Source organism: Aulonocara sp. 'chitande type north' Nkhata Bay, linkage group LG18, assembly GCF_057382095.1.
Source record: "Aulonocara sp. 'chitande type north' Nkhata Bay isolate Kocher_YH1m ecotype deep benthic linkage group LG18, A_spYH_male_GT1.1, whole genome shotgun sequence".
Taxonomy (NCBI): Eukaryota; Metazoa; Chordata; class Actinopteri; order Cichliformes; family Cichlidae; genus Aulonocara; species Aulonocara sp. 'chitande type north' Nkhata Bay.
Window position 1 is genome coordinate 11,633,301 of NC_141361.1, and position 11,472 is coordinate 11,644,772.

General features: G+C 38.0%; 1 non-coding gene across 1 annotated transcript; it reads right to left on the reverse strand.

Moving 5' to 3' along the window:
- Positions 1–1,566: 1,566 nt before the first annotated feature.
- On the reverse strand, positions 1,567–1,638 carry trnaw-cca (transfer RNA tryptophan (anticodon CCA)). Its single transcript has one exon. It is a non-coding gene; the product is annotated as a tRNA-Trp (tRNA).
- Positions 1,639–11,472: the final 9,834 nt, after the last annotated feature.

Sequence of the window (11,472 nt, forward strand, 5' to 3'; positions counted from 1 at the left end):
CCACAAAATGGCAAAATGTTCGCCTTGACATGCAGCCAGTGCGTGCAGCCAAGCCTGAACTTTGACATGGCTCCATTATTGCCTGAGAACACATTAAAGTTTTAATGTCTTAATGCGATTATTTATCTGCTGCTCAAAGATCAGACACCATGAAATCAACACAGATTGTTTTAAGGAATGCAGCAGAAATGATTACAGCTTTTTGTTCAAAATGTTGGGTGAAACGCTGCTCTGCTGATGATTCCCACTCTGCATTGGAGTCATTGATACTACATATGAACGTGTGTAGCATTTATGTACTTATGAGGACAGAATACCTGTAGGAAATTTACTGAAAATATACATTAAACACAGTACGAAAAAGTTAAAAAGCCTGCCAAATGTTAGAAAGTTACTCAGAATTATATTGGCTTAAGTCAGGCTTACGTGATCCAGTGACTCCAGCCCTCGAGGGTCGGTGTCCACATGTCCCTGCTGCTACTTTATATTTTCTAACATAAAGTCAGAAAGGCAAGAACCAAAATTAAACACAAAAAAAGAAAATCAGCATCTATCTATCCATCCATCTATCCATGTTATGTCTATCCAGATAGACATAACATTAGACAACAATATAATGTATTAAAGTATGAAACAACATGAATGCTAAAAGTGTCACTTTATTGAACCATTTTAGGTGAAATAAAGAGTACAGGGCTCTTTGGTCTTCAGTTTTTTGTGTGAATTGTTTTGCTTTTCCCTTCTTTTTTGTCTGTTTGTGTCTGGATTGCTTGGATTTGTGAAGTGTTCAACAATTTAGTAGACCACCTGTCGTAAAACAAGAAAGCACAAACATTTCTAATTCTTTTACTTGTTTAAAACTAAAACAAATTATATTGTTGTTATTGTGTATTAGGCAAATAATAAACTGATTCACATTTTTATTCCCAAATTTGACTTCTGGAGAAGTCTGAAATTAATCAAGCACAACATTCAACCACTGAAACATCTTTTTTTCTGTTCAGGGATGTAACATGTAGTGTAATTTGAAATCTTAATCAAAAAATAATAACGGGCTCTACTCGTTTTTTCTGTTTTTCATAACAACAATAATAATAATATTTTAGCTTTAAGATTATAATTTTAGTGAAAGAGCGCATACTGGTGGATTAACCACGACAGAAACAAAAACAATGACTTTGGTAATTACCAGTACTGTTAATTAAATGTTTCTTGAGTAATAATAAAAAAATAATTATGGGGGAAAACGGAAAAAAGTTGCCAGCTCCAGTAGGCCTATATATATATTCTTAAATACTGTAATGACAAAGTTGCCAAAAGTTACAGAATTTCAGTGTGGTACTGGGTGAAAGACGCAACCACTACATAACATTTCATAAGCAACGCATAAACCAGAAGAAGAAGGACAAATTACATCAACACTCTGCTGATCAGCAGCACCTGGGGCGATTATTAACCGGGTCACAGAGCCTCGATCTTGATGATCTTCATGTTGGATTTGACGTCAGATCTTCGCTGTAATTTGGGACGCGCTCTCCTTTAGTCTGCGTGACAAGAATAAAGGATTGACCCCGACGTGATTTGAACACGCAACCTTCTGATCTGGAGTCAGACGCGCTACCGTTGCGCCACGAGGTCGTCCGTTCTGACTGTCCCCCCACCAAAGAACAACAACGGGAAATTTTTTTTTTTTAAAAAGTGTGTGCGTGCGTGTGACGAACGTGATCATTTATAGAAGTTCACCACAGATCTGTCTGCTTTCCTGAGGAACGTTAGTCCTTAGCTCAACACAGAGCCCACGTGGAGCTCTGCAGCTGAAGCAACAAGAAGTGTCATAAAAACAACAATCGTGAAAGAGAACAGTCCAAAGACTGTCCGTGGTTCTAAATTGCTCATATTGTGAATGTGAGTATGAGTGGGTCTCTGTTAGTCCACTGGCCCTATTGAAGGTGGGATAACTGGGATCTGCTAAAGAACTGCAAGGTGCAGGTGGCCGCCACTCCCTGAGCCTGGCTCTGCTGGAAGTTTCTTCCTGTTAAAAGGGAGGGTTGTTTTCTTCCCACTGTCGCCAATTTGCTTGCTCATAGGGTGGTCATATGATTGTTGGAGTTTTTTCTGCTTTCTTTTTATTATTGCAGGACCTTGTGTCAGGGTCCTGGGACTGGGCGACCCAGGACCCCTGGGCAGTCATGGGTCCTCCTTTCCCACATTCCCCCACGGTCTGCCGTCGCAGCCCGTGACACCTTGACCTTATAATAGAAAGCATCTTGAGGCAACTGTTGTTATAATTTGGCATCAGAAAAATCAAATGGAATTGCACTGAATTGAAGCGTGTAGGTGAGTGGACTCGAAACTCTACTTTCCTTGTTTATTTATTTACATTTCCTGTACAGCATGGTGAGATATTCTATTCAGTCTTATCAAAAACAATCTAAATTAAAAGCCCTGTTTGGATTTCATTGTTTGCTGCTTGTTGTTATATTGAACCCTAAAATGTTTGAGTGTGCGATGAATACAGCGTTGCTTTATTGATATAAAAAGCACATAAAGTTGTGCCACCTTAAATCACAGGACAAGTAAAGTTGTTCAGCAGCATTTTGGAGGCCTTCTTTTCCAGAGTACAAATCTAATGTTGTGAGTTAAAATAATTTTATTATGTTAATATATAATGAAATATAGAAAAGGGGATTCCTATGTTGGTCAAGTATTAAAATCCTTTCATCAGTTTTCTGCTTTCATTATGAAATTCTTTGTTTTACTTTTAACTCAGTCGTCAACAATTGAACATCTTTGAAATAGAAACCAGTACTGGGGCCAGTGTGCATTTTGTATGCTCAGCAGGAAACTTTTAAATAACACACTCAGCTCCCAGTTACAATTACATTACACTTAATGGAGTGCAGATGATTGGTTGGGTTATATTGGAGAATATGAAGCTCTCAACAAGATTATTATGTTACAGGATGATGCTGAACTTCAGTGAGATCTATTTTTTTGTGTGGGGAATGGGTGTACACAATTGTTTGTACTTTAAATGATTAAAGATTGGATGTGCATTAGGCACCTGATAAACTCTGAACAGGAAGTCTATAATTCAGCATGCTATTTGCCACATGATCCATCTTTAGATTGTGGTTGTTCTGATTATGCTGAGCAGCTCATGTTCAGCAGTAAGAGTAGAAAGAGGCACTTGTGGTGTTAAATATAGGAGATGGGTTCTAGAAATTACTTTCATAATTGCTGCTGGATCCCAACCGTGGCTGGAGTGATATAAACGCAAACATCAAAGCGGAATATCAAAATGAGAATAAGACTCTGTTTACAGAAAAATTTACTTCTATGTGTTTCAAATGGCAATTTCCAAATTAAGTATGCATCTGGGTCAACTGTTATTTTTATTTTATTTTATTTTTTGAAAAAGATATAAATATACAGTGATAAGCTTCTAATGTAGATTCTTCCTGCGCTGGACTGAGGACCTGTTCAGAATGAATCCTAATCAATCACAGAAATAAAGAATAAGTGAATAAAAATATATTAAAAGTAAAAAAAATAAAACGTGATCCCTAGAAAACATTTATATAATAAATAGGGGAAATGTGCACCGGGAGCTTCGTGGCGGGGGTCCAAAATCTCCTGTAGATGTTATATTTGTTTATGATAGCCATACCTATGACTTACATCACATGCAGTTTCATGGAACAATTAAGTTAGCCCTTTACCCTGATGCATGAGCCATTCTGATCCCAGAATTGAAAGACAAAAATGTTTTCAATCATTTCAGCAGCATCGCACTGATTAGCATGAACTCTTCTAATGGACCCAAATTTGACAGTAAACTGGCGACACATCGTGACACGGTCTGGGGTTATGATACACCTAGGAAACAGATTTAACAAGTATAAAACTACTGTATCTGTAGGGGTCAAGTTTCAGGGATCCCTGGTTTAACATACACAAATAAACAAATACGTTTGCTAAAAGAAAAAAAAAATGTTCAAAAAAATGAATGACAGCCAAAGGAAAATATTCTACTTACACTCCACTAAATTGGTTTCAGAACTGGTCTATAGGTGTTTTTTAATGAAGTTTACATATTAAGATTTTACATGATCAGTTTAGAAAACACAGAGATGATGGTCACATGCATATCAATTAAAAATTTATGCTAAAAACAGTAATGTACAATCTGACTATGGGACAAATTAAAAAACTGTAATATTTATCAAATATAATGATTAATCATGAAAATGCCCATTAAGACATTAAGGAAGTGGGTGGTAGGACATCTGGGAACATATGGCAGACCTGCTATGGCTGCCAGATTATAAGATAAGGCCTTTTTAAATAAATACTTCTTACTTAGCAGATCTCAAGGATGCTCCACTGAACTGAGATCTGGTGACTTACTTACTTACTCGAATATTTAAGTAAATACGTAAATGTTTTTATTGATTCTTGGAAATGGGGGCAAACACTAAACGTCTTTGAGAGAGGCTAGGATAGAGCTGGTAACATACAACTGTAAACAGCACTTTATCACTAACTCCTGACTCTGTGTGCACACGTGACCGTGGGCACAGGAAGGTTGTGTGTTGCTAGAAGGAGTCACTGACCTCAAGTGAGTTACTGCTGCGGGTTTGAAGGTTGTGAAACATCCACCAAATCATTTAACTTTGGTCGTTAGACGCAAAGTAAACTAATCAAATCAGTCAGAACTACACATCTCCCACTTTTCCTAATACTATCGAGCATTGAAGGAGTAAAGCCAGCCACACACTCACAGTTGTAGTAGAGAAATTTCCCTTTATTTGAAGTAAATAGAAAGAGATGCTCTTGGCCTGGTATCACAGATGCACTGCTAATTACACACAAGCACTTTTATGTAGTGTGACTGTACTCTACCACACAGTGCTTGGTGCAAGGTTCTAATTTTATATTCTTTTGGTCTTTTTTTCTGATATATTTGTTGTCCGGAGTGATTTGTGACAGAAGGACAGCAGCAACTTCACTACCAATAATTCTAGATGCTTTGAGTTGCTGACATGTGAAAGGCTGATCAGATATTTGGATTAATAAGCAGTTGAACAGTGCACCTAATAAAGTGACCAGTGTATACAGTCATTGGTGCTATGTTCTCAGATTGTATACATGTTCTTTGCTTGTTTCTGACACACACTGCACAGTTTCAAAAGTATCATATTACTTTTCACCATTTCAGCTTTTGTAAAGTCTCAAATAAATCCATCACGTCACAAAGTTGCAGTGAGTGGAAAAAAACATTTTGATTGTTTTAGTGTCTTTTGCACAGGCGAGTCTGTATAGTGAAAAATGCCCTAGCTTTTTTGAGAACAGAATGACATTCCTGCTGTGAGAATTGCATCAAAGCAATTGAGAAAAACTGTAAAAGCAGGCACATTCAGCACTCCTCCTCCTCATGAAGCAACTTTCTCCATGTTTTTCAGACACTCCACCCTTCCAAAGAAGTCCATTGTGTTACGAAACACAGACACTGTTGTGTGCAGCAGGGCCAGAGGAATGAAGTCCCAGTGACCTTCGACCTCTTAGGTCATGGTTGTTAAAAGCTGAACTCTTCCCCGCTTTGGGATTCCTGTAAAAGCACACACAGTCCTCAATAATGCATAGCCTTACAGCATATCTTTCATCATGCCACTTGCTGTTTCAGTGTGAAGGATGTAAATATTTCAGGATGTAAAGTGATGTTCGGTCAACACGTAAGTTCTTTCCAATGACTTCGACATCCTGTGTATGTGCATTAACACGAGCATCTTCCTGCTTTCAAATGCTGAGGCCATAGAAGCTTTATTACACACAAAACAGGCCTGCAATCGCCCGTTAATGAATGCCATTACCCTGAGTCAATTCGCACTAATAACATGGATAAAGAGTCGGTCTCCTACACTACAGACAAATGGGAACATAGTCAGGGAGTTAAATAACGTTAGATCTTCCGATTTGCCTTGTCAGGTGCCGCATCTGTAATTAAGACAGTTTAATAATGAAATCAGAAGCTTGACTTTTCAGAAGGATGCTCTGCTGCTCTGTCCTTCAGTTAAATCAACTTGATTTCCAAGCTATCTATAGATACTTGCAGCTAAATTTGCAGATTACGACATATTTTAATATAAAATACTGCAAAAGGTATGAAATGTGATGCTTACTGTCGTAACCCCGAAGGTTTTGTGCATTAAAGCCTGCTCTGAGGGAGAACAACACCCCACCTATCCCTGAATCACTGGATGAGCTCAGATGGCCTCAGTCTGATACAAGGGCAACCAGTGACTCCTAACCAAAGATGGCGCCTCTTCTCAATCACTGGGGCTCCAGCTGATTTTCTCCAAGTCTTTGTCCCTTGTGCCAGTTCCTCCAGAGACTGTTTTCAGTGCCTACACCACCTCACAGAGTGCCTGTTTTATGTGCCAGATCGGACACCGAGGTACATGAGTCTACCTGATTTTCCTTATCAGCCTCCAGACAAGTCAAGTGGCTCCTCCACTTCTGTCGTTGGCTTCCTGCACAGCTTCTAATGAGATTTTGTCTCCATGAGTGACCACATGTTCAATCTTCAGAGATCCCTCCGCTCTGTTTTGACTCTGTGCTGTTCCTCTCCACTCTTGGGTGACCCCCCCCAAACACACCACCTATATTTTATCTGACCTCAAATTGCAGTTTTTGTTCTGTGACTGTTCTAATCGTCTTTACTGGACATGCGTCCATGTGTTTATCCACCTTTGTCTTTGTCTCATTCCCCAGTCAGCCTTACTTGACAATCAAATCCATAGAAAAGTAAAGACCTTCCCAGCAGAATGAGTTATAGTTTGCTTTTACTTTCAGAATGGCTGTAAACTTGATTTTATTACATAACCACAGACAAAGAAAATCACATGTATTAAACATATTTTTCATCTTTAAATTTAGCAGCCTGATTACAATGATTGTCAAATCATCAGGAAATTAACTGACAGCATTAAAATATGGACAGAATCCAAACTGGACTTATCTGGTTTTCATATGAGTCTTAATTTCCGAAGAGACTATCTGCCCTCAGCCACCACAGAAAGACAGTGAAAAGCCCACTTAAGCTGGGGCACCTTTAAAGTGCATGGAAAGTGCATCCATGTAAATATTGAACATGCTCACAGTTTGAATTTCACTGGTGGATCAATACTGAAGCAATCTGGGCCCTAATTTCATTTTCACTTGTGTTTTCGTCTTGGCAAATGCTGCTGCAGACTGGCAATAAAATCCAAAGATATTCAGGATTTAGAACAGTGCGGTGGCTTTCTGTGTTCTTAGATTTTACTTCTGATAATCGATATTTGTCCATCTAATTCTATGCTCATGCAGGCATTTTTCTGAAAGGCTGACCTGAAAGGACCGTTTTTGGTTGTGAAACTGTTAAAATCTGCAAACTAAAATCTGCATATTCTCCTTTTTCTGGCTTAACCTACTTCAGAATTAAAAAAAGAATAATTTTTTTGGTTTGTTTCTTTTACTTAAACCTTGAAATTACAATGATTAAAATTAAAGTTATTTAAATAGAGGTGAAAATGTCATCAAGAATCTCATCTTTAATTTAACTACAAAAATCTTTCACTCCCTATGTTTCCCACCTGTTGTAGCCCCACGTCCCACCAGTCAGCACTGTTTTAGAGCAACATTTTGAAATCGACTATCTTCTCTATTTTATTCCTAGAAGTAGATCATCTCCTGGACATGTACAAATATAGAGGAATGCGGGAGGAAAAGGATAAATATAAATTCTCCAGTTTCAAATACCAGGAGCTCAAATACTCAGTGTTGAGATCTAAATTTGACCAGAGGGCTGTACAATACTTTTTCCCCTTTTTTTTGTCAGACTCATGTATAAATCTCGCTGTTATCTGAGGAACTCTGTCTGTCAGACAACTAAAAATCAGTGCAGCGATACAAAAACAGGAATGTTTCAGTATCTTACCCTGACATCAGGCTCAGACCAGAGGAGGGCTGCTTCTCATGAGCTAAACTGAAATATATGGACAAAATTGTAAAAGACTGTTTTAATGTTGAGGTCAGCCAGTTTAGGACAGATAAGCTAGATGAAGAAATGCTGGCTTCACTGTCCTCATTGTCATTCATGCTTCTTTGTTTTACTTTTACTTTTTTTCTTGTATTTTTCAGCCTCGGGCTTCTTTCTGTGCTTTGTTTATCTTCTTGGTTTTTGTAACCTTGAACCCACATTTTGTGAGTAAAGCTCAAGTTTTAGCTTTTTAAAATCTGCCTTCTCAGTCACTGTCTTGGCTCAGCTTGTCTAAATAAATAAAGCAAATAAAACCTTACATTAACATGTCTCTGATATGAAAATAATCCATATTTACATTTTTTTAACTTATTCTGACTTGCATTCATTGTATTCCTGACCTTTAATTTGGAAACAGTCTTATTTACTTTGGTTTATTTGAGAATTTTTAGTGTACATTCGATGTTGATTTAGTGACTGTTGCATATAATGTATATTTTGTTACACCTGTAAAACACTTTGGTCAGCTGAGGTTGTTTTAAATATGCTGTAGCCATAACATTTGACTCTACTTGTCATTTTTATGTTTATATGTTTGTTATTTCTGAATCCTCATATGTCAGTGTTTTGCCATGTGGTGACATTTTATGTCCCATGAAGAGGGCGAACGATGTGATGCAGAGATGAAGTCATTTTGCACAAAAAAGTGCAAAATTGGCTCCGAGCAAAACTAAGATGACAATATATTTAAAGCATCACTGTGCTAAAGTGCAGTCTTGTAGGACTGCTAGAACTGCCATAAGTGTTTAGTTTTTAGTCTAGACTAAAAAATATTCTGGATTTGAGACTCACTTTCACTGTCTTTAAGCTAAACGGTGCCCATTTAGAGGTCTCATGAGCTCCAGGCTCCTGATAAACAAAAATTATCCCTGTTGCTCTTGAAACAATCTTGACCTAAAAATTGAGGTGAGTGACTCAAGAACAACTTGACCCAGAGCGCCACAGCGTAAAACTGTTGAGTCCATTTTAACCAAGAGTTTATCAATAAGTCCCTCTCAAGAATCCGGTAAATAATGGATCAAAGACAAATGTTACTTAAGATTCGCATCCATCTGAGGGATTAGATCAGCAGGTCCAGACTTCAAACGGCAGAAACAAATCAAGGGCTCGCTGACATGTTTTGAGGTTGGTTATTGATTGTTGATGGCTGCAGCTTAGGGGCATCGTGGGTCACTCTGACTGCAGACCTTCCAGCCGCTCTGGATCTCCAGTGAAAAGTGAAGCTTCTGGGCAGAGGTTGGCAGCGAGCAGCTTTTCCCTCAGCAGTGCTCAGCTGTTTGTTTTTCTTATTTTCATAAACCGAATCCATTTCGGTTATTAGGCCAAACGACGATTCATCACATCATAAGCAGAAACTTTGCTTCTTTAATTGCTCTGCCTTTTCCAGGTAAAGGGTTAGTTGGCTCAGCATTGACTCCCATCATACCTTGCTCTCATTCTGTATAATGCACTTCAGGGGGAACAGCATCGTTGATCATTTCCTTGTCAATAAAGTTGTTAAACATATCAAAGCATGCTTTATTGATTGGTTTTATTCTTAAGTTAATGCACTTCAGAGTTTAAACTTGGATGCTCTTCCCTGTTTAACACACAGGTAAACATTATGTCAGCACTCTTTGCCTTAAAGGCCTTTGCTTTACTGTGGTGATAAGTAACCATAAATGAATTTTGATATCTTTCAAATGAAGGAAAAACCAATACAAGAAACAGTTTCCTACATGTTTTTTTTTTTATTATTGTTATTTTTAGTCCACATTAGTGCTTTTCACAGTGTCCAGGTCTATCAAACCAGTTCTAATTGGTCTTTTGAGTATATTTGTTCCACAGTTACAGTGTCCTCTAATATTAAACATCTGACTCAGAAAATTATGTTCAAGCAAATGAGTCAACACCAGCTTTCAGTGCATCATGCTCAGAGTGCTGGAGAAGCTCCAGGCAGCTTTCCTAATGACATTTTGCCATCCATGGAGATTTGATGACTCATTAATGACTTAAACCTGAATAAATGAATGGAGAATCATGATGAATGCAGGTATCTCCATTAAAAACACATTAAACCAAAAAAACTTGTTTTGTGAGCTGGCAGAGAACATTTAGGGGGCTGATGAAACATTTCAGCCTGGATAGGAGTCCTCCATGATGACAGTGCCCACATCTACACCATGGGTCACTGACTGATTTGACAGCACTAACAGTTAGCGGATATCAACCCAATGGATGAAAGTTCAGTCAGGAAAACAGCTTTCTGTTTCTTTTCGGGCTCTTTCAGCTGACTGGGAAGTTAGAAATGGCATCCCGTCACCTCCAAACTTTTAAAAATGCTTCTTTTCTTTCTCCTGCGAACTGTCAATTCAGTGTCACATCAATGCACACCATTCACTTTACCATCATTTTAATCAGAAGCAGCATCCATGTGGTTTTCAGTTGAACTCACCAGAACTCAAACTCTACATCACATCCATATAGATCAGCTTTTCACACTTTTCCCAAAACCAGACTAGTAAAATGCCTTTACGGCCTTTGTAGTGAGTGTCCCAGCAATGAATGCTGTCACAACAACATCACTTGTGGAGGATCCTTGGTGGGACACTTTATTATTTTTTTTCTTTCATTAGTCACTTGTGTAATTAGAAAATATTCTCAGTTGCACGCTTTCTTTTGATTAGATGACGCCACGCTTTTGCCTCTGTGTTATAAATTAAGATAGAACTTAAATACTGGAGACTAAACAGACACTGTAGCTTGGCTCTTTTCTGGGTTAAAACATCTGTTAACACCTCTCGCAAATGTATTCTGTATACAAACAGAAACTTTAATGGAAGAAGTGTATTTTGTGCATCTTCCTACACTCACTCACACTTTTTAGTTTCTGTACAGATGCAACAAATGACACACAAAAAGCAAATTCTTGGATTTAGTTTCCAGTCTATGTGCCATTTTAACTTCACTTCACGGGTCTTTGTATTTCAAAAGTAAATTAAAAATAAATTTCCTCAAATTATTAGGCCTTTGTTTAAAATGTTTAGTTTAATCTTTAAAAATTGTGCCATAAAATGTATTTTAAGATGATGAGTTTAGGTGAAGAACAGGGGTCACCCATCTGACAGGGCGACCTCTGCAGCTGCCTCTGCACAAAATCCTATTTAAACAGCAAATATGCTTCCAACCTTTTGTTTGAATATTTGGAAATTCAAAAAAGCATCCTGAGGCTTCAAACTGAGCTTTAAATCATGTTTGTTTACCCGCTCAGCAATTAAATTACGTGTTACTAGAGAAGATGTTTTCTTACATTGTTTAGAATTTGTCCGAGAACTGAAAACATTTCGGTAAAATTAATTTTCCTGCCTGCAAGCACAAACAGCGCAGGCCTGTTTTTGTGGTTAACTGGATTA